A 23392-nucleotide genomic window follows, 5' to 3' on the forward strand; every position below is an offset into this window, starting at 1 on the left:
AACTATTTTATTTTATTTTTGATATTGCTACTTTATAAAAATTTATTTATTTTATTTTTTGTTGCATTGGGTATTTGTTGCAGCAAGCAGGGGCTACTCTTCGTTGTGGTGCGTGGGCTTCTCATTGTGGTAGCTTCTCTTGTTGTGAAGTGTGGGCTCTAGGCACGCGGGCTTCAGTAGTTGTGGCACGCAGGCTCAGTAGTTGTGGCTCGTGGGCTCTAGAGTGCAGGCTCAGTAGTTGTGGCACACGGGCTTAGTTGCTCCGCGACATGTGAGCTCTTCTGGGACCAGGGATCGAACCTGTGTCCCCTGCATTGGCAGGTGGATTCTTAACCACTGCGCCTCCAGGGAAAGTCCATCTATTTTAAATATAGAGGTTGTATGTGTTGAAAGAACTTTTCCTTGAGTTTCCAAAATCCATTTCTTCCATGATAACCCACATAAAGCATGGCTAGTGAGGTATACAGGAGCAAAACACTGTTAGGTGGATGTGCTGTAGGAATAATTGCATAACCAAAATTCTTTTCACTTTTACAGAAATAACAGGGTAAATCTGAGCTTCCTCTTGTTGAGGAGGCATAATTTGGCGGAATCAAAATAAACCCATAGAAATGTCTTTGTAAAAGTCCCAGCAGCAGTGATATGTCTCCTTTGTTGCCATAATCTGACGCCACAGTTCTGTACAATCAGCACAGCTCCTAGAGGAAGAAGGCTTTGTGTATGTCTGCAAACCTCAATATAAGATTATATATCAAGCATCATGTCGTACTGTTGTTTCTTCTTCTGCCTGCCACATTTTTTGATAAAAACGACATACAGTGTCAAAACCACTACCCAACAGCATATATAGATGGATGATGAAATAGTTAGAACTTTCTTTTTGGATTCTGAGAATAACTTTTTAGATTCCTCATAAATGGTGAAAATCAAGCCACCCAGAAGGATTACAGACCAAACCAATACTGGAATGAGTCCCATGAAGTTAACAACAATGGTTTTCCTTCCAGATGTGCCCCATCAGGTTTGTTTATGGTTAAAATTGCAAACATCTTAACAGGAAGTAAACTTGACATGTATAACACTGAGTAGGAGGACATGAAGAGCATGACAATATTTCCTCTAAGGCAGGTAGCAGAGATGATTTTATGAGAGCTACTAACTTGATGGTTAACAAGAAGAGGAGGATGTTCCAAACGTTACCCTTGTAGAAGAACCGGATTACTGTGGCAATGAGAAAGAAAGGGAAGAACCCAGTGATGACTGCTTCATAGGTCATCCACAAGTGATGTTTATGAAACCACATGGCATTGTACAGCCACTCTCGGAAGTAGGACTTGCTCCAACGGGTCTGCTGGTTTAACCATCTGAGATATTCTATAGGTGTTTCAGTAAGGCACTTGGATCGAGCTGTGTATTTTGTTGCATAGCCCAGACTCAGCACTCGGTTCGTTAGATGCCTGTCATCTCCAAAACTACATTGGCTGCCCATAAATTCTTGATTGTGCCAGTCTTCCACAAATTCATGCAATAAGGAGTTTCTGTACATTCCCAGAGGTCCACTAATGCACTGGACACATCCAAAATAAGACTGACAGGCCCTTTCTATGTTAAAAGCCGTTCAGTACCTCACACTGCTGAGGAAAGAGATCCAGGAATCATACTTGTTTAAAATCTGCAAGAAAAATAAAAGTAACTAAAAATAATTAAATAAAGGTAAAACTCAGCTAAAAATTCCAAAAAAATCTGCACCATCTTGAGGTCATTACCTAGTGTTTTGTTATTTTATTTGCCCATTTTGGCTTTCTTCCTATTTTTGACATGGTCATAGTTTATTTTCTCTGATCCTCTAGTACTGGATTGTTTGATAAGTGGAGTGCATATATTGGGACTCATTGATAATAAATATTTTTTTCTACTTCATCATCCTCTGTAATTTTTTGCTATGATTTTTGTTCCTGTTCTTGTTGTTATGTTATAATATTGAGGGGTTTTTTTAGGCTTAATTCTCAGCTCCTAAGTTCTCTGCCACTCTTTCTTACCATCTAATATTTGAAAATTTTTAAGTCCTATTCTCTCCCACTCTGGTTAATTTCCAACTCATGCAATTCTGCTAATTTTCCTTCTCCTTCCTCCCTACTTTTTTGCAATGCCAATGATAAAATGGTTTGCTCTGGCTTCTACCCAAAACTTGAATCCTGAAATAAGGCTCTATACAAAGGCTGTTGAAAATTATCAGTTTTTTCTTGGCAATATTTCATAATTATCTCCTCTGTCTCAACTTTGTTCAGTTTTCATCTGAATTTTGCATGCTTCTTTTTTATCACCAGGCTATTTCTGTGTCCATCTAGTGCGTTTTCTTCCCCTTCAGTATTACCATGCATATAAATATGGGTTATACAGCAATGCAATGCAATTTAAAACTTTAAATTTAAAGTTATATTTCCATATGCTTCTCATCTTTTGCTAAAAGCTAATTGCACTTTTGCAAAGGAGTCATTTTAAACCTCACATATTTTCACATATTTGTTTTCCCATCCCATACATTTCAATATTAATATTGATAACGATTAATAACAATATTAATGTTTGTTTCACTAATTGTTTCCGCATTGATAGCAAATAATAGGAAGTAAATAATTGGAAAACTATGGGTTTTAAATACATAGGTATGAGATGTAGAATCCATTCCCTGCCATACTTCCATTTTTTAACCCTTGTATTAAATGAGTTCCAACATCATTTTATCAGAACATTAAGTTATGGCTCAAGAAGAGATGGTGGAAACCATACACACTTACATTATATTTCAGATGACTTATCAGCCACCACATATGTGAGTTATAACCCAGGATTAAGCAAAGAAATCATAAATTATTTTAATTTAAACAAGAGAAGACACAGTAAAGTGTGTTCGAGGCACATTCTAATATGTCTCCAGCACCAAAACCAATATGTGGCACAAAGTTTGGTGTGTAGTAAATATATGTCCAAGGACTCAATGAGTGAGCGTGCTACTAAAAGTGACTCATGCAAAAAGTGAAGCCATATGTACCTGGACATCTCCCCGGACACCTCCAACGTTGGGGTCTTCTTCTGAAACTTTTACCATCTCCACAGTTGAGGCAGAGTCAAGCAGAGTGTCTGAATCACAAACCTGCAAAGAAGAAGTAAGAAGTAAATTAAAGAAGAGAAGATGATGAGTGTACTCCACGTAGTCAAAAGTGGGCATATATATGATATCTTTCAATACTCTGGCATTAGCTTGGAAGGATAACTCAGTCACCCATCTCCCAAGACATTGCTAAGGGGGATAACCTTAACACTTCTGGGGAAATTGAAACTCAGTTACACAAGATCAGTGAGCAAAACACTTGGCTTAAAAAGATGACTCCTTTGATGAGGTCTTTTCTTGGACTTATTTGATTTTGATTGGTTTGGGTCTTGAGGACCATGGCTCTAAAGTGCTCTTCAGACATTGGGAATTATCCTGCTTATAATAGTCACCGTACTCTCCCTGGTGTGTTGTATTCTCTCAAAAGCTTTAAATACATGTTCACAGTCACTAAGTGCCAAGCAAATGTTCCTAAAAAATATCTCCTAATTTTTTTAAAGAACAGTTCCTTAAATTTTGATCACATTTCTGTTAAGGTGAGAGTCTGATCTAAATGTGGAAATTGTTAAAAAGAAACAACAGGCCCAAAATGGAGTCAGTTGTGCTTGGCCCCATGTCAGCAAACCAAGACTTAATATTGAACCTAATTATAATTTAAGCCTCTGCAAGGAATGTGACTTTCAAGCAGTCAATATGGAATTACCTGGTCAGCACTAGTGAGGAAATCTGCCGGATAGAAGCCCCAGCTTCTCCCAAAAGAAGGTAACCTTGCCTGAAACAATCCACTTTTTGCTAGAAACTTCCTTTTTCCAGCCCTTTCTGCCAGAAAACAAAACAAAACAAAGCAAACAAAAAAAACCAAAACCCTTCCATTATGTACAGCTTCTCAGAGCTCCTATCTGCTAAGATGGGATGCTGCCTGACTCATGAATCATTAAATAAAGCCAATTATTGGACCTTCAAATTTACTCAGTTGAATTGTGTTTTGTTTTTTAATATTATTCTTTTCTGGGAATGTAGCAAGGCCATGGTAGATATAAATTGATCAGAGCTAACATGTAATGAACCAGTTTCACATCCCATCCAAACAATAAATGACATGGTTGGCAGATATGGGCGTATTATCTGTAATTCCCATTATTTTGCCAACAAGTCTGGCAGCCCTAGATGGAATTTAATCAAGACTTAGCCTAATTATTTATATCACAAGCAATTATTTTTACAGTTTTTTACACTACTTTATAAAAATAGTTTTATACACTACTTTATAAAAATAGTAGGGATTTGATATACCAGTTTTGAAAAAAAAAAAACTAAGAAAATAATTTGTAGAAGCATAAACTCTCACAGTTGAAGGAGAATTTATACATATGTAGCACGACCTGCTCACATAATAAGTTAAGGAATCCCAGCATTTTAAAAACTGCGTCTGTGTCAGTTTTACTAATTGGTGTTTTTTTCTGAAAAGATTATATACTAATAAAAATGTTGGTGAAAACAGCAATTTAACTGCATTATTGGAACATATGACTTAAGAAGTATATAGGGTATCCGGTTATAAAAACTGAACTCATCACCTCTCTAGATTTAACTCATTATAGCAATTTTGGGTTAACTTCTGAATTTTTAATTTTATATTGCTTATTTAGAAGCATAATAAATATATTTTCTAAATAAAACCCGTTTATTGTTTTCTTGGCCTTCTATATTGGCCCAGCATGGTCTCACTTTTCTAGGGGAAACAATTTAGACAAAAACTAGGCATAAGTTTTTCATTGTAGAAAATAGGATTTTTCTAATACTTCAGTTTATACTCAAGGCTCCCAAGCCTCAGAAACCTAAGCAAATTCCTCCAATAGTGATATTTTGCTCTCTCATGCCTTGTCTGTCACTGTTTGGTATATGGCTATAAGCCTGGCAGGCCAGTAACTAGGGTAGTAGAAAGTGAAGGCATAATTTCAAAGCCACCTTTCCATCTCTCAGCATCCAGAGTTTATGGCCACACCCACCTCTATTGACTCAAGCTGGGAAAGGTAAAACCAGAAAGCTAAAATAAGACTAAAAACAACAGGAAGGGGGCAACCTAGAATTAATGTTCAAGTAACTCCGCCTGCTTGTAAGATAAGCAAGCCAAGGGAACTGCCTCTGTGAAATGACTAAACTTGAACCAAACTTCTGAGGTTCTGCATATCTAAATTGGCCCTGCCCCTCCCAGTTTCCAACAGCAAAGTGCCAGAAGTTCTCAGAGAGATTGTTCACATGGTGAGTTTAACTGTCAGAAGGGAAAGCTCTCAGAAATCTCCTGGGAGGGGTTTGTTATAGTGGGATCAAAGAGTTTTCTAAAGAAGTTCAATTTCTGGATGTTCTTTGGTGATAGAATGCCAACTAGAAAACCACCGTCGATGACAGTCTGTGAAAGCATGTATATTCATGGATATAACAGTATTAATTTGTTTGTGTGTAAAGGGTATAACTCTAGCCCTTCTTAAAATCAGTCTAGTAAAAACAGGATTTCTAGCTGTCTCCTCACCAATTAATGAGAAGTGTGCGATTTCATGAATGTTGGCTGTTTAGCTCTGGGCTAGAAACTGTGGGAGAAACACACCAGTTCACAAGGAGCTTAACCTCACACTGGGAAAAACCACAGGACTGATTGGCACACAGGAAACAATTGGAGAACAAATCAAAATGTCTTTCTGTCCACGCTGAATGCATCACTGTAATTTGTTTAAACTACATGATCACCAGTCATAAGATTTCTCACTAGGAGATATGGAAATGAGGCAAAGTCACCAAATTTTGACTAAAATGAGTGGAAAATGTCAAGACAAGAAGACATTATTGGGAGGAACCAGCCACCTCAATCATAACCACAGAATCATTGGCTAAATTGCTTAAGACCATGGCTCCCCGTCCTTCACTGTTCTAACCAAGAGACAGTGCCGCCGCTTTCTCCGTATCTAAAACAGGAGTTGGCGAACTAAGGTCTACGGACGAGTCTGCCTTCCCAACAATTTCTGTATGGCCTGGGGGTTAAAAATAGCTTTTACCTTTTTAAATAGCTGAAAAAATATTGAAAAAGAGTTTTTTGTGATACATGGAAATTATATGAAATTCAAATTCCAGTGGCCATAAATAAAGTTTTATTGGAACCCAGTCATGCACATTCAGTTTCATATTATCTATGGCTGCTTTCACACTAAAACAGCAAAGTTGAATAGCTGCAACACAGACCATATAGCCCACAAAGCTTAATGGTTTCTCTCAGGCCTTTTACAAGCAAGTATGCCAACCCTGAGCCTAAAAGAATTGGTTGGGGAGCCGGGGGTGGGTCTCTTTCATAAAAAAACAAAGAACAAACTAAAAGAGCAAGTTGAGATAAAGTATGTTCTAAGTCCCCATTTAACTCTACTAGAGGTTTTTACGGTTGCCTCTGTCTCCTATTCTTATAATAGGCCAAGATTTGACTATTATAACAAATCCAGAGGCTTACTACTTTTATGACCTTGAACAAGCTGTTACCATCATCATGGTACCAGAGTGACACACTGTATGTAAAAGTACTCGGTAAATTACAAAGGCTCACAGAAAAGTCATATATGCCATTAGTATAGGGTAATAATCTTTAATTGTTTATACTTGCTAAGTAAACCCACTTATCACCATGAACAGGTGACTCAGTAAAGAGAATCACCAAAAGGAACATGAGAATGGATTACATATCAAGAACATCTTGGGCTTCCCTGGTGGCGCAGTGGTTGAGAGTCCGCCTGCCGATGCAGGGGACACAGGTTCGTGCCCTGGTCCAGGAAGATCCCACATGCCGCGGAGCGGCCGGGCCCGTGAGCCATGGCCGCTGAGACTGCGCGTCCGGAGCCTGTGCTCCGCAATGGGAAAGGCCACAACAGTGGGAGGCCCGCGTACAGCCAAAAAAAAAAAAAAGAATATCTTATCACAATGAACAAGTTCAAATGTATCCAAAACCCCTAGAGCAGTTAGATATATAAATTGCTATAAATGTGTTAAATAAGCTGTTAGACTGAAGTCCATTCCAATTTATCTCACTGATTTAAAGTTCATCTACCTCACAACAATTTAAATCAAAATATCCTGTAGAAATATTGTTAGTTATTCTACCATATGTTTTTCAACTTCTAAGACCCAAGTCTAAAATGCTGAGTATCCATGTTTCACCTTTTTTTAAACATATTTCCTTTCAGACTGACTGGTGGATTCTCCACCTCTGCCTGCCCTGTACCACTTCAAAGGGCTCTGAGAGCTACACAGCAAGAGGAAGCCTTAACTATTCTGGCTGCCTTCGATGAGGAAACAGGCTGAAGATTAATCAAGACTCATTCTGTTGCTACTGCTTTCACCCTTTGCCTGCTTGTAAACCTCAATCCTTTCTTAATCTTGACTCTTCACCTTAACCTGAACCCAGCAAGACTCTTTCTTTCTACCACATTTTGAAACTACTCTTGATTGTGACCCAACTACCTAGTTTCCCTGCCACCACTTAACCACAAAATAAATGGAAAGTCCTCCTTACTCTTCCTTCCCCTGGGACATTTCTCTAGTGAAAAGGGGTCAGCCAGAACAACAACAACAAAAATTCACATATAGTTATTTGCCAGCAAACACAATATGGTTCCAGCCCCCTGAAGTCCTAAGAGTACCAGACCAAAGTAAGCACATTACTGAAAGGAAAAGAAAGCACTATGCAAAATCTTGGAATCAGACAGATCTGAGTCACAATCCACCATTGACCAGTTATATTCATTTGGACTAGCTTCTTAACCTTAGACTCCTCACCTCATCTTTCTAAGTCCCCATCTCTTGGGTGAAAAATATGGATAATTATATCCACATCATAGGTTTATTGTGATGGAGAATTAGGTAATGTATTTATAGCGCTTAAAAGGACTAGCTCATAGTAAATGCTCAATAAAAGGAAGGCATATATATATACTAAGAAGTGATAAATCAAAACCAGAGGCACAAACTAAGGACACTAATCCAATGAGGAAAGGAGTTCTTATCATCGCTGTAAATAAAATATGACACAGAGAGCAAAAACTAATGCCTGATCCAATGTCCAACAAACATAAACAAGTCAGTGTACCTGAAAAGGCAATGTAAGAATCCTTAGATTGGGCCATCTACTAAGGAAAGAATTATATTAGAGAAGAGTTTACAGCTGATTATGATTCATTTATAGCATGAATTATATCCTTGGAGTACAATGTATGAAAGTTCCTGTAGTAAAGGCTGGACCCATGGAAATTTACAAAAGTATTTGTTGCATCTTGAGTCAGCATCTCTTCATTGACTTTGACCCTGCTGAATGTGATACTACTTAAAATGAAACATAATCTTTGGTTTTGGAAGTACATAAATATATATGACACAGTTTTATCTGTTTAATATAGGCCCTAAGAACTGCATTGTTTGATGAAAAAGAGTACATATGACTGGTAATTTGTGTGGGACCATATGCATGCAGAAGATGGGGGAAACCAAAGAACTGGGACAAAAAATAACCTTCATGGGGCTTCCCTGGTGGCGCAGTGGTTGGGAGTCCGCCTGCCGATGCAGGGGACAAGGGTTCATGCCCCAGTCCGGGAAGATCCCACATGCCGCGGAGCGGCTGGGCCCGTGAGCCATGGCCGCTGAGCCTGCGTGTCCAGAGTCTGGGCTCCGCAACAGGAGAGGAGCCCGCGGCCAGTGAGAGGCCCGCGTACCGCAAAACAAACAAACAAAAAAAAGCCCATTTGAAATTAATGAGTAAAATAATTTCAGAAAAAAAAAATGTCCTCACAGGAAAAAAAAAAGATAATCTTTCTTTTGGGAGAGAGATGGAGAATGGGGAGGACAATCCTCTCTTATAGTATTTGGTTTATGGTATAAGATCTCAAATCTAGCCAATGGAAAGCCTCTACTTCTGGACACCTATACAATTTGGCATTTCTTTATTACTCTTCTTGAAAGAGATTAGGAAGATATATTCCTTCTTTGGTAGGATGAATTACCCAAATTTTTATAAAATAATTCTGGTCTCTGCTCAACCTAGAATATCTTCAAAACATTGAATTTTTTAAAAAAGGAATCATTTGGTTATTCTCCTTTCCTTTTTAGGAAGGCTTAAATATAAGTGAAGTTTATAGAAGGTGTAAAGCAAAGGTGACAAGCCAGCTGGAAAAGTGAGAAACCAAATGTTGTCACTTCTAAGTCTTAAGCAATGAAACACCCTTATTCCAAATGTTTGGAATTCTTATTCTAAAAAAGGGAATCAGGAAATCCTATAATGGTGGCCCTTAAACACCAATCTAAACAACTAAGTTGAATCTAGATTCAGATTTTCCCTTTCCTAGTTCAATGTGCTCTTAATCTTATCCTATAAAATGAAGAATACAAAGAAACGTATTATATAACATTCTCAACATTGGCCCTCAGAATATTTAAGTTACTCTTAGACTTCCTATATAGGACAGGAACCAATCAAATATTATATACATTCAATTCTCATTATTCACAGTAGCTATGTTCTACCAAGTTTCTATGAACAATGAATTAGCAAATATCAAAATTTGCTTCCAGCAGAAATGTAGGGTTAGAGTCCTCCAAGACTCTGATCACAATATTTTTGTCTAGTGATTAATGTCTAAACTTTTTTATTTGTGCTTCTGTTTTAAAACACACACACACACACACACACACACTTCATTGACAGTGAACTCATGTCCAACTATAACTACACTATAACTCATGCCTGAGTAAAGCTCATCTAACAAACCTATTTTCTCCATAAAGCAATTATAGTCTTTGTGTGTTACGAACCCTGGATAGCACTTTGACGCTGCAGTTGGGGACCATTTTAAGCAAAAATATGGTATTTGTTACCATAACAAATAACTAAAGATGTTATACGTTTACTATCTAAAAGCTGAGACAAGAAGGCAAGCATAATCTTGTTTGACTTTAGCAGGGAACGTGCACATTGGGCAAATCAAATCTTTTGCCACTCTGCACGTGTCTGCAAATGACTACAAAAGCACTGCAACTGTTGATTTTGGGGTAGCGAATACAATTTAGTGAGTAGGTTAATTTACAAGTACAGAATTCATAAATAATAAGGGTCAACTCTACTATTATGAATGATTCAGTCTTACTTTTCTCCTGCTCAGTGAATCTTGGATACCTAGGATGCTACCTGATTAAGTTAATAATAAAGTTGTCTCCTATATACTTTCCTTTTAGAAAATATTCGTATTTACAGTAAGTCCCCTACCTATGAACGAGTTCTTTTCCAAGAGCGTGTTCGATAAGTCCAATTTGTTCGTTAAGTCCAACAAAGTTAGCCTAGGTACCCAACTAACACAATCGGCTATATAGTACTTTACTGTAGTAGGTTTATAATACTTTTCACACAAATAATACATAAAAAAACAAACAGTCACAAAAAATGAAAACATTTTTAATCTTACAATACATTACCTTGAAAAGTACAGCAGTAGCAGCTACATCACTGCTGCTTTTACGCTTGCTTCTGGACATCCTGGCCTTGAAATACAGATACTGTTCTACTGTACTCTATACAGTACTGTACAGTAAAGTACACAAAAGCACAACCACTTGTAGAGGATGCATGCACATGACAAGGTATGCCAGACACATGAACTAACTTATGTGATTGGACATGCGAACACATGTTCGCATCTTTGAAAGTTTGCAACTTGAAGGTTCGTATTTAGGGGACTTACTGTATTAACACAGTTGTCTCCTATATACTTTCTTTTTAGAAAATGTTCATATTTACAGTATTGTATATTTTCCACGTGGGAAATCCCTAATGCACACTTCCTGAGATAATTTTTCTCTTTCATCACACAGACTGATAGCCATTTACATTGTAAAATCCACATTCAGTGACAGGAGATATGTTAAAGCAATTAAATAATCTAGATGTCCCAGGATACTTAAAGTCTTCTGATATTGTAGATTTAAAAAATGATGCAAAAAGGCAAGTATAACATAATTTAAAATTTCTTCTTTTAAAGAGTTTTTTTGGTGTGGACCATTTTTAAAGTCTTTATTGAATTTGTTACAATATTGCTTCTGTTTTACTTTTTGGTTCTTTGGCCACAAGGTGTGTGCGATCTTAGGGATCAACAACCAGGGATTGAACCCACATCCCCTGCATTGGAAGGTGAAGTCCTAACCACTGGACTGCCAGGAAAGTCCCTCAAATTTTTTTTTTTAAAAAGAAGGGGACTGTTTTACCTTCCAGTTGTTGTTTCATCTATACTTTTATTTTTTCTAACATATCTGTTAGTTTTCTAATCTTATTTTATTTTTTACTCTTTGTTATTGTTCTACTCCTTTTTTTCTTTTTTTTTTTGTTTTTTTTTGCCACCCTGTGCGGCTTGTGGGATCTTGGTTCACGAGCCAGGGGTCAGGCCTGAGCTTCTGCAGTGGGAGCTCTGAGTCCAAACAACTGGACTAACAGAGAACCTCAGACCCCAGGGAATATTCATCGGAGTGAGGTCTCCCAGAGGTCCTCATCTCGGCACCAAGACCCAGCTCTACCCAACAGCCTACAAACTCCAGTGCTGGAAGCTTCAGGCCAAACAACCAGTAAGACAGGAACGCAATCCCACCCATAAAGAAAAAAAAAAAAAAATGAAGCAACAAAAATAGTCACAGATGAAGGAGCAAGGTAAAAACCTATAAGACCAAATAAATGAAGAGGAAATAGTACCATGTGTAAAATAGGTAGTTAGTGGGAATCTGCTGTATAGCACAGGGAGTTCAGCTTAGTGCTCTGTGACGACCTAGATGGGTGGGAGTGGGGTGGGAGAGGGAGGCCCAAGAGGGAGGGGATACAGGTATACATATAGCTGATTCACTTCATTGTACAGCAGAAACTAACACAGCATTGTAAAGCAATTATATATCAATTAAAAAATAAATTTAAAAGATTAAATTAAATTTTAAAAAAAGAAGGGAAAAAAGAGATATATGCTAGAAAGTATTATATTTGACAATCTATGTTTGAGTCAAGTATTTTCTGCAGATGATTTTAATTTTGCTCATTGTGATTTTCTACATTTTTAAAAAACACACTGCCCTAATCATGTGTTATTTTGGCAAATAAAAAAGCTAACATAAATACTAATTTGAAAAGATAAGAAAGACCTTTGCCCTACCTTGAGCCATATCTAGACAGAACAGAATCTGTCCATCTTTGAAAAAAAAAAGTTTCTCCAGAAAATACTTTGATTCAAAATTAAGAAAATCTTCCTCATCCTCCTCTTTATTTCTCATTCTCCACGTCTTTGTCATTTTGTTATTTTTCTTCTTCTGTTTTTCTATCTTCTCTGTCTCTGAAAGGAGCCACTAGCATCACAGATGAATTCTCTACCACATTGCATTTATCCTAGACTAAATCTTCCCTCAATATTCCAGGTCAGTATTAATTATTTGAGGGGCTATAAAACTGAGACAGTAGTCAGTAGAGAAGACTAGAAATGACAGCTGAGAAAGATAGAGGAAGAGGTGATAACTGATAAAGATTGGTCTGGAATAGACCAGAGGATGCCTACCCAGAGAGCCCAGGAGAGTAGATGGAAGGTTACCCTGGAGATAGGAAGGGTACCTTTGAAACTGTAAGCAGGAGAGAGTAAAGAAGATCTTGACAACCTTCAGAACACATATTTTTGATATTCTCTTTCATAGGAGGCAAGATCACAGGTAGTTAAGCAGGGAGGAGTTTGGGTAAGGCCTTGGCAAAGTGGTGAAAATATGAAATAAGAGACATGAGCACAATAAGCAAAACATTTACTCAAGGTCAAATCAAATGAAAAGAGTGCTGACCAGTGCTGAGGATCCAGCTGCAACTGGAAACCAATCATTTTGGCCATCTCTCTGCACAGTTAAACAGTGTTCTCTAGCCAGGTTAGCAAGTATGAGCAGATGGTCCATTTCTTCCCCTACCCCCATTCTCTCTTGTGTATTAGCACCTGAACTTTGCTTCCTTCCATCCCGAACCAACTTGCACTCCACATTCAATCACTTGTAATGCTCAGGAGTCAATAACCTCAACTCCTCCCCCTTTGTCTTTCTGTGGCTCCTGCTCTGCAACTCTTGGACCTTGGGTCAGTCAGAATGGAAGACGAGAGTGTATTTTTTATTCAATATATATTGAAGTATAGTTGATTTACAATGTTGTGTTAATTTCAGGTGTACAGCAAAGTAAATCTGTTATACATATATTTAAATTTTAGAAATTTCTATTGCTATAGGGCAAGGATGGTTAAGTATCTGGGGAATTCATGAGGGATGACTGAATGGAATTTACTGGTCTCAGAATGCCAAAAGATTTTTTACCCTATTTAGATGGTTGGAATGGGCTGAGAGTCTACAAAGGATTCAGGGCCCAGTTAACAGCTGCTGCTAGGGTCAGTCTATCTGGAGGCTTCACCCTGAAGGAAGGAAATTTCTCAAGCCTGGTTAGGTCTGTAGCAGGAAGGCTATTCTAACATTTCATACTTTATATTATTTTTTTCCTGGACAGGTACAATGTCAAATTGTCAAGAATACAAGCAAAATTCAAAACAAAAAAGATGGGAGATGTAGATTTGGGAAGAGCAGGTTTAAAAAAAAAAAAGGAAACCCCACACGATGACTTCTTGATTAGAAATAACAAATGTAATGATGGTTTTAACCAGAATTAAAGGGAAAATATCAAAATAGATGTTCTCTCCTTTTAGGTTTCATTCTTCAAATCCTCTGCAAGTTTCCAAGTCATCCCTTCCTTTAAATATTTCATTTTATTTTCTCATCTGGGCCTGAAGTTGCAAAAGGCAAATATGTAAAAATGTCCTGAGTTAATTACAACTACCTAAATTGTGATAGTTCTAGAAATTAGAAGAACTTGGGAGTGAAACTCTATCAACTCCCTAGAAGAGTGATTAATATGCAGATGACATCAACTTAAGAAATGTTTCAAAACTCTTCAGAGATTAACTGAATTCACTGTGTGGTGGGCATTGACATGTACTATAGTTTTGAAGTAAGGACTAGATGATCATATAAGAAAATAACAATAGTATTGTCAGCAAACTTTTTAATAATATTAACAATACCATTATTAACAACTTTTGTTAAGCCCCTTTGGATACATGATTTGAAATAATTATCTCAAACCCTTTATGAGATTAGTTTCTTGTATCCAGATAACCGAGGTTTGGGAGGTGGTCTTGCTCAAGGTCAACCACCTACTAACAACTGTGATTAGAATCTCAGTCAATTGACATTAAAGCCAGAGTCCATTTTTATCCCATTACACAAAGAGGTCCACTGGGCATCACTTCATGCCCATAAAGACCCCTAAAAAATATGATGCGTCCTCTGAAAACTAGAATTTTACTTTCAACAGAAGGCTAAGAGTGTCCAGTGGATTTTGTAAGCCAGAGACATTTCTCCCTTCTTGATATTATTATGACCAAAATCTAGTAAAGCATCTGCAGAAAATTACAACTAGAAAACTCACAGGAGAGATTGGTTGAAGATGGTGGAGTAGAAGGATGTGTGCTCACTCCCTCTTGCAAGAGCACCAGAATCACAACTAACTACTGAACAATCATTGTAAGGAAGACACTGGAACTCACCAAAAAAGATACCCCACATCCAAAGACAAAGGAGAAGCTGCAGTGAGATGGTAGGAGGGGTGCAATCACAATAAAGTCAAATCCCATAACTGCTGGGTGGGTGACCCACAAACTGGAGAACACTTATACCACAGAAGTCCACCCACTGGAGTGAAGGTTCTGAGGCTGACATCAGGCTTCCCAACCTGGGAGTCTGGCAACAGGAGGAGGAATTCCCAGAGAATAAGACTTTGAGGGCTAGCGGGATTTGACTTCAGGACTTTGACAAGACTGGGGGAAACAGAGACTTCACTCTAGGAGGGCACACACAAAGTGGTGTGTGCATCAGGACCCAGGGGGAAGGAGCAGTGACCACATAGGAGACTGAACCAGACCTATCTGCTAGTGTTGGATGGTCTCCTGCAGATGCAGGGGGTGGCTGTGGCTCACTGAGGGGAAGGACACTGGCAGCAGAAGTTCTGGGAAGTACTCCTTGGCATGAGCCCTCCCAGAGTCTGCCATTAGCCCCACCAAAGGGCCTGTAGACTCCAGTGCTGGTTTGCTCCAGGCCACAAAAAATAGGGAGGGAACTCAGCTCCACCCATCAGCAGAAAAGCAGATTAAAGTTTTACTGAGCTCTGCCCACCAGAGCAACACCCAGCTCTAACCTCCATGAGTCCCTCCCATCAGGAAATGTGCACAAGCCTCTTAGATAGCCTCATCTCCCAGAGGGCAGACAGCAGAAGCAAGAAGAACTACAATCCTGCAGCCTGTGAAACGAAAACCACATTCACAGAAAGATAGACAAAGTGAAAAGGCAGAAGACTATCTACCAGATGAAGGAACAAATAAAACCCCAGAAAACCAACTAAATGAAGTGGAGATAGACAACCTTCCAGAAAAACAATTCAGAATAATGATAGTGAAGATGATCCAGAACCTCGGAAAAAGAATGGAGGCAAAGATCAAGAAGATGCAAGAAATGTTTAACAAAGACCTAGAAGAATTAAAGAACAAACACCTACAAGAATTAAAGAACAAACAAACAGAGATGAACAATACAATAAGTGAAATGAAAAATGCACTAGAAGGAATCAATAGCAGAATATCTGAGGCAGAGGAACGGATAAGTGACCCGGAAGACAGAATGGTGGAATTCACTGCTCTGAAACAGAATAAAGAAAAAAGAATGAAAGCAAATGAAGACACCTAAGATACCACTGGGACAACATTAAATGCACCAACATTTGTATTATGGGGGTCCCAGAAGGAGAAGAGAGAGAGAAAGGACCTGAGAAAATATTTGAAGATATTATAGTTGAAAACTTCCCTAACATGGGAAAGGAAATAGCTGCCACCCAAGTCCAAAAAATACAGAGAGTCCCAGGCAGGATAAACCCAAGGCAAAACACGCCGAGACACATAGTAATCAAATTGACAAAAATTAAAGACAGAAAAATTATTAAAAGCAACAAGGGGAAAATGACAAATAACATACAAGGGAATTCCCATAAGGTTAACTGCTGATTTCTCAGCAGAATCTCTACAAGCCAGAGAGAGTGGCATGATATATTTAAAGTGATGAAAGGGAAGAACGTACAACCAAGATTACTCTACCCAGCAAGGATCTCATTCAGGTTCAACGGAGAAATCAAAAGCTTTCCAGACAAACAAAAGCTAAAAGAATTCAGCACCACCAAACCAGCTCTACAACAAATGCTAAAGGAACTTCTCTAAGTGGGAAACACAAGAGACGATAAGGACCTACAAAAACAAACCCAAAACAATTAAGAAAATGGTAATAGTAACATACATATCGATAATCACCATAAATGTGAATGGATTAAATGCCCCAACCAAAAGACAGAGGCTCGCTGGATGGATACAAAAACAAGACCCATATACATGCTGTCTACAAGAGACCCACTTTAGACCTAGAGATACATACAGACTGAAAGTGAGGGGATGGAAAAAGATATTCCATTCAAATGGAAATCAAAAGAAAGCTGGAGTAGCAATTCTCATATCAGACAAAATAGACTTTAAAATAAAGAATGTTGTAAGAGACAAGGAAGGACACTACATATTGATCAAGGGGTCAATCCAAGAAAAAGATATAACAATTATAAATATTTATACACCCAACATAGGAGCACCTCAATACATAAGGCAAATGCTAACAGCTATAAAAGAGGAAATCGACAGTAATACAATAATAGTAGGGGACTTTAACAACTCACTTACACCAATGGACGGATCATCTACACAAATGGACAGATCATCCAGAGAGAAAATTAATAAGGAAATACAAGCTTTAAATGACACAGTAGACCTGATAGATTTAATTGACATTTATAGGACATTCCATCCAAAAACAGCAGACTACACTTTCTTTTCAAGTGCGCATGGAACAGTCTTCAGGATACATCACATCTTGGGTCACAAATCAAGTCTCGGTAAATTTAAGAAAATTGAAATTATATCAAGCATCTTTTCTGACCACAACGCTATGAGGTTAGAAATCAGTTACAGGGAAAAAAACGTAAAAAACACAAACACATGGAGGCTAAAGAATATGTTACTAAATAACCAAGAGATTTGATCAGAAGAAATCAAAGAAGAAATAAAAAAAAATACCTAGAGACAAATGATGATGAAAACATGACGATCCAAAACCTATGGGATGCAGCAAAAGAAGGTCCAAGAGGGAAGTTTATAGCAATACAAGCCTACCTACCTCAAGAGAAAAGAAAAATCTCAAATAAACAATCTAACCTTACACCTAAAGGAACTAGAGAAAGAAGAAAAAACAAAACCCAAAGTTAGTAGAAGGAAAGAAATCATAAAGATCAGAGCAGAAATAAATGAAATAGAAAGAAAGAAAACAATAGCAAAGAACAATAAAACTAAAAGCTGGTTCTTTGAGAAAATAAACAAAATTGATAAACCTTTAGCCAGACTAATCAAGAAAAATGGGGAGAGGACTCAAATCAATAAAATTAGAAATGAAAAAGAAGTTACCATGGACACCACAGATATACAAAACTTCATAACAGACTACTACAAGCAATTCTATGCCAATAAAATGGACAACCTGGAAGAAATGGACAAATTCTTAGAAAGATATAACCTTCCAACACTGAACCAGGAAGAAACAGAAAATATGAACAGACCAATCACAAGCACTGAAATTGAAGCTGTGATTAAAAACCTTCCAACAAACAAAAGTCCAGGACCAGATGGCTTCACAGGTGAATTCTATCAAACATTTAGAGAAGAGCTAACACTCATCCTTCTCAAACTCTTCCAAAAAATTGCAGAGGAAAGAACACTCCCAAACTCATTCTCTGAGGCCACCATCATCCTGATACCAAAAGCAGACAAAGACACTTCAAAAAACGAAAATTACAGACCAATATCACTGATGAATATAGATGAAAAATCCTCAATAAAATACTAGCAAACAGAATCCAACAGCACATTAAAAGGATCATACATCATGATCAAGTGGGATTTATCCCAGGGATGCAAGGATTCGTCAATATATGCAAATCAATCTATGTGATACACCATATTAACAAACGGAAGGATAAAAAACGTATGATAGCCTCAGTAGATGTAGAAAAAGCTTTTGACAAAATTCAACACCCATTTATGATTAAAACTCTCTATAAAGTGGGCATAGAGGGATCTTACCTCAACATAATAAAGGCCATATATGACGAACCTACAGCAAGCATTGGTCTCAATGGTGAAAAACTGAAAGCACTTCCTCTAAGATCATGAGGAAGACAAGGATGTCCACTCTCGCCACTATTATTCAACCAAGTTTTGGAAGTCCTAGCCTCGGCAATCAGAGAAGAAAAAGAAATAAAAGTAATACAGATTGGAAAAGGAGAAGTAAAATTGTCACTGTTTGCAGGTGAAGTGATACTATACATAGAAAATCCTAAAGATGCCACCAGAAAACTACTAGAGCTAATCAAAGAATTTGGTAAAATTTCAGGATACAAAATTAATGCACAGAAATCTCTTGCATTCCTATACACTAACAACAAAAGATCAGAAAGAGAAATTAAGGACACACTCCCATTTACCACTGCAACTAAAAGAATAAAATACCTAGGAATAAACTACCTAAGAAGACAAAAGACCTGTAAGCAGAAAACTATAAGACACTGATGAAAGAAATCAAAGATGACACAAACAGATGGGGAGATATACTGTGTTCTTGGATTGAAGACCAAAAGGTAAGGCCAGACTCTATAAAACTCTTAGAGGAAAACATAGGAAGAACACTCTATGACATAAATCACAGCAAGATCCTTTTTGACCCACTTCCTAGAGAAATGGAAATAAGAACAAAAATAAACAAATGGGACTTAATGAAACTTAAAAGCTCTTGCACAGTAAAGGAAACCATAAACAAGACAAAAAGACAACCCCCAGAGTGGGAGAAAATATTTGCAACCAATCAATGGACAAAGGATTAATCTCCAAAATATATAAACAGCTCATGCAGCTCAATATTAAAAATATCAAACAACCCAATCAAAAAATGGGCAGAAGGCCTAAATGGATATTTCTCCAAAGAAGACATACAGATGGCCTCTTGGCACATGAAAATATGCTCTACATCACTAATTATTAGAGAAATGCAAATCAAAACTACAATGAGGTATCACCTCACACTGGTTAGAATGGGCATCATCAGAAAATCTACAAACAACAAATGCTGGAGAGGGTGTGTAGAAAAAGGAACTCTCTTGCACTGTTGGTGGGAATGTAAATTGATACAGCCACTATGGAGAAGAGTATGGAGGTTCCTTAAAAAACTAAAAATCGAATTACCATATGACCCAGCAATCCCACTACGGGGCATATACCCGGAGAAAACCATAATTCAAAAAGACACATGCACCCCAATGTTCATTGCAGCACTATTTACAATAGCCAGGACATGGAAGCAACCTAAATGCCCATCGACAGACAAATGGATAAAGAAGATGTGGTACATATATACAATGGAATATTACTAGGCTATAAAAAGGAGCAAAATTGGGTCATTTGTAGAGATGTGGGTGGACCTAGAGACTGTCATACCTAGTATAGTAAGTCAGAAAGGGAAAAACAAATGTCGTATATTAACGCATATATGTGGAATCTAGAAAAATCGTACAAGAGGGAAGAGATATGGGAACATATGTATATGTATAACTGATTCACTTTTTTATAAAGCAGAAGCTAACACACCATTGTAAAGCAATTATACTCCAATAAAGATGTTAAAAAAAAAAGAAAAGAAAAATGGTACAGATGAACTGATTTGCAAGGCAGAAATAGAGACACAGATGTAGAGAACAAATGTATGGAAACCAAGGGGGGAAAGCAGGGAGGGGGTGGTGGAATGAATTGGGAGATTGGGATTGACATATATACAGTAATATGTATAAAATAGATGACTAGTAAGAACCTGCTATGTAAAAAAATTAAATTTAATTAAATTTTTTTAAAAAAAGGAAGAAAACTCACAGGAGCCCTACTAACATTCTAAAAAAGAAAACCTCAATGACAGCTAGGAGAGGAGAAACCCAAGAGTGTGCAGGCAGGGAATTAATGAGAGACACAGCCTGTCTGATTTTCATGCAAGCAAACGACATCACAAATGTTTTCAAAGTTCAAGTTGCAGTGAATGAGGTAATGCTGTTTGGAAAGTGAAATAAACATGACTTAGGTTTTGCTCTGGAAAGTTGATCTCCCCCACCCTTTTTCATTTTCCTATTCTTTTTCTCTGTGTCTAAATTTTGAATTCCTTATCCTGTTAAATCAAAATTGTCTTCTCAGGCTTCCCTAGTGGCGCAGAGGTTGAGAGTCCACCTGCCAATGCAGGGGACACGGGTTCGTGCCCCGGTCCGGGAAGATCCCACATGCCACAGAGTGGCTAGGCCCGTGAGCCATGGCCGCTGAGCCTGCGCGTCCGGAGCCTGTGCTCCGCAACGGGAGAGGCCACGACAGTGAGAGGCCCGCGTACCACAAAAAAAAAAAAAAAAAAATTTGTTTTCTCCATTCTCATTTTGCCTAGTCTCTGTGAAACACTTCCTTGGGCCTGCAGATTTTCTCAAGACACTTCTGCTGGGACAGACACTATTTTTTGGCAACGCTGGTGATTTTAAGATTGTGGAAAATAATAATGTTGGCACATCCAAGGTGGAAGAAAAGGTAAGATAGAGGGAGAGAAGGAAGGACGAGTCTCCTGTTCAAAATAATCTTGATTTCCAACCAATAACACTGTACAAGTTAAGCATTTTCATTGTCTTAACCATTTCATAAGATTTTTTTTCTCTCTTTTGGAATGTGCTTTCAACAGTCATGCTGTTTTCAGATGAACTGAAAGGAGTACTGTGTCATAGGACAAGTCATAGCATATGACTGGAGAGATACAAAAGATGCTTTATTTAAACGTATGTTTGTCCTGGAAGATGTGGAAACCTATGTGTACGTAATCCACACTTCGTCCCAGTGCTCTGAAAGCCATGTACGTGACTTCTCTTTTTCCACCCCATTTTTGCATGGTGCAAAAATGTCTGTTGGACAAGACCAACTGTGTGACAAGTTGTGAGCTTTCTTTATGTGACCCATCTGTCTCACCAGGACCTTTCACGTGAAAGTTGTTTTTCCAGATATAAGTGGCTGATTTGTCCCTGCCCATGACTTTGCTGAAGATGTCCATCATGTAAAGGTCATCTTCCGAGTTTCCATCTGTGACCATGACAACTTTAATTCCAGGGTAGGTTAGCCTTTTCACAGATTGCAAACATTTCCGTAAGTAGTCTGGATCTTCTTGATGCGCAGCAATGCAAAGAGCAACAGTTTTGTTCAAGTTAACGGGGATATTTCAGTATTTTTTCATTTTTCAGTGCTCCCAAAAGGCAAACAGGTTTTGAATAAGGAAGTGTAAAGCTAAAAAGGCACCATATGGTCCAAAAGATAAATAGTAATCATCTGTATGGATAAATTGGTAGCCAACAATATAAGAAACTATCATTCCAGTGAGGAGAGAGGCTCCAAAGAGCGTGGTTCCAGATATTCTCAGGAAACTTAGAAACTTCTCACAATGCATCTATAAAATAACCACATGATGCACTTGGTTAGCCACTCTTGTCCCATGCTTGTTATATACATAGTATCACAGGGAGAGCATTGGACTAGAAGCATTCCAGGTGTTCTAACCCTGAGTTTCTTTCCTTTTTTAAAAAAAAACCTTTTTATTTTATATTGGAGTATAGCCAATGTTGTGATAGTTTCAGGCACACAGCAAAGTGACTCAGCCATACATATACATGTATCCATTCTCCCCCAGACTCTCCTCCCATCCAGGCTGCCACATAACATTAAGCAGAGTTCCCTGTGCTATACAGTAGGTCCTTGTTGGTTATCAATTTTAAATATGGCAGTGTGTACATGTCGATCCCAAACTCTTTAATTATCCCTTCCACCCACCCTTCCCCCCTCATAACCATAAGTTTGTTCTCTAAGCCTGTGAGTCTGTTTCTGTTTTGTAAATAAGTTCATTTCTTTTTAGATTCTGCGTGTAAGGGATATCATACGATATTTCTCTTTGTCTGACTTACTTCACTCGGTATGACAATCTCTAGATGCATCTATGCTGCTGTAAATGGCATTATTTCTTTCTTTTAAAAGACTGAGTAAATTCCATTTTATATATGTACCTCATCTTCTTTATCCATTCCTCTGTCGATGGACATTTATAACCCTGAGTTTCTCACCTTAGTAGCTGTGGGACTTTCTGCACCTCAATTTGCTTATCTGCAAAACAGGTATAAGGATGCCCTTTCAGCACGCCTCAGAGGACTCTTTCAAACATCAGATGAGATGATGGTGCAACATACCACTGAAAATCATAATGTGTTAAACAAATATATGGATGCAGTGTTTTTAGTGTATTAGATTATCTTTCTAAGGATGCACTCTATGTATGGGGTCATAGATAAGTGTATAACCTGAACTTCCTAACAAGCAAGACACTTTCTTCCTGTACCATGGTGTTCCCTCACCCCCAATACTGACCAGTGAAAAATCCACAGGTTTTGCTGAATTTCCCATGTGTAATTCCATCTCACCTCTTATTCAAATCCCTCAGCTCACACTTTTTCCATGCACCCAGCTGAGGTTGAAGATCAGAATAACTGGATTCTAGGACTAGCTCTTCCATCAACTACCTGTATAACCTTAAGCCAGTCACTTTATCTCTCTGGGCCTCAGTTTTGTTTTGGTTTTTTTGATTTTAATTTGTTAAATGAGGGAGTTTAGCCTTGATTATTCCCAAAGGCTCTGTTGACATTAAAAATACTTTATGCCTAGATATCCTGCACAGACTTCTATCAAACCCCTGCGATTCTGAATTGCGTTTCTTTGTTTGATGGCTGTATCCCCCATCCACCATCACTGACACCAGCTGGTTAGATTCTGGGGATCAGGAAACTTACTGGAACAGTAAGCACACAATGAATGTTAGTAGAAATAAATCATAAATGAAAGAAGAAATAGCACCATGCTTAATTCCAACAGGTGAGTTTCCCATCTTCTTAAAAGATTTAACACATTAGACCTG

General features: G+C 38.0%; 1 pseudogene; it reads right to left on the bottom strand.

The window, feature by feature from the left end:
* Positions 1–744: 744 nt before the first annotated feature.
* Positions 745–21880, bottom strand: LOC113633788 (hyaluronan synthase 2-like; annotated as a pseudogene).
* Between the last annotated feature and the right edge of the window lie 1512 nt (positions 21881–23392).

Source organism: Aethalodelphis obliquidens, unplaced genomic scaffold (genome assembly GCF_003676395.1).
Source record: "Aethalodelphis obliquidens isolate GAN/ISIS:26980383/991018 unplaced genomic scaffold, ASM367639v1 scaffold41, whole genome shotgun sequence".
NCBI lineage: Eukaryota > Metazoa > Chordata > Mammalia > Artiodactyla > Delphinidae > Aethalodelphis > Aethalodelphis obliquidens.